The 1149-nt window shown below is 67.6% G+C and overlaps 1 protein-coding gene across 7 annotated transcripts in view; it reads left to right on the plus strand.

The window, feature by feature from the left end:
* NRXN2 (neurexin 2) overlaps positions 1 to 1149 on the plus strand; it is an 85687-nt gene that overhangs the window by 16443 nt on the left and 68095 nt on the right. The gene's annotated exons all lie outside the window — the stretch shown is intronic.

Consider the following 1149-nt stretch of genomic DNA (forward strand, 5'->3'; position numbering starts at 1 on the left):
TTCTTGGGCGCCTGCGGCCTGCTGGCCGGGGTGTGGCCCCCGAGGCCCGCCGGGCAGGGGCCTGCGCGTGCATGCGTGCGAGAGGGGTCTGCTGTGCGTCTCGAATCTTGTCCCTGTACCTGCCTTCTCTCCGAGACGGGGCCCTGTGGGTTTGGGTGGGACAGCAGGGGACGAGACTGACAGTTTGGCGGGTGGGGGCCTCGGGGTGGGTGAGGGCCCTTGGGGGGGCTCAACATCTGGACCCGAAGGCCCCCTTTGCGTCTTCGCCCACTTCTCCCACGCTCCTGTGTGCCTGGCTTCCTCCCTGGAGTCCTCCCCTCCCCAGCCCAGTGTCTCCTTTTGGGGATCCCGGTGGCCCCACCTCCTCTCCTCTTGCAGCTGGGAGAGGAGACCCAGCTAAAGTGCCCGGGACAGGTGGTGACGCCGCTCGCTCACTCCAGCCTCTCCCGGGTGGTGAAGGAGGGCTGGGGCCACAGGTGGACCTGGGGGGCCCCAAGGTCTGGCTGGCGCCTGAGGAGGGAGCAGAGGTTTCAGGCTGGGGCGGCGTCCTCAGGGAGAGCACCCTGGGGTGGGGTGGGGTCAAGCCTGGGGACAGGGCAGGGAGTCGCCTTCCCTCTACCAAGATGGCTGGTGCTGTCATGCCTGAGGGAGCACAGCAGCTGGTTGCCGTGGTGACAGAGGGAGAGTGCCGCATGCTAATGAGGCCAGCTCGGGCAGTGGAGGGTCTGCCAGGGCCAGCCTGCAGGGGGGCCTGCAGGGCCAGGGCAGGGCCAGGGGCTGCCTGGGGCGGCTCTGGGCCTCGATTGCCCGTGTGGCCGGCACAAGGCTGTTTCCCTGGGGGAGGTGTGGCTGAGGGCTGAGGGCTCCGGCTTTAGGGGTTTGGGAGAGGGCGTTGGCAGTTCTTGGTGGAAGTGTTGGGGGGCATCCGTGAAAGGGATAAAACTCAGTCGAATACCTGTGTCGCCCCCCAGAGCTATGAGGCCGAGGCAGCTCTGAGCAGCGGTGGCCGCTCTCTCCACTGGTCTCAGACCCAGAGGCAGGGAGAGACCAGTGCGGAGAGAGAAGGGAGCCTGCCCACATCCTCTGGTCCCTGGGCCTGGACCTGCCCTTCCCAGCTCCCTGGCTGCCTTTCCCCCAGGAACCCCAGCA

Source organism: Condylura cristata, unplaced genomic scaffold, assembly GCF_000260355.1.
Source record: "Condylura cristata isolate star-nosed mole 26May11 unplaced genomic scaffold, ConCri1.0 scaffold00015, whole genome shotgun sequence".
Taxonomy (NCBI): domain Eukaryota; kingdom Metazoa; phylum Chordata; class Mammalia; order Eulipotyphla; family Talpidae; genus Condylura; species Condylura cristata.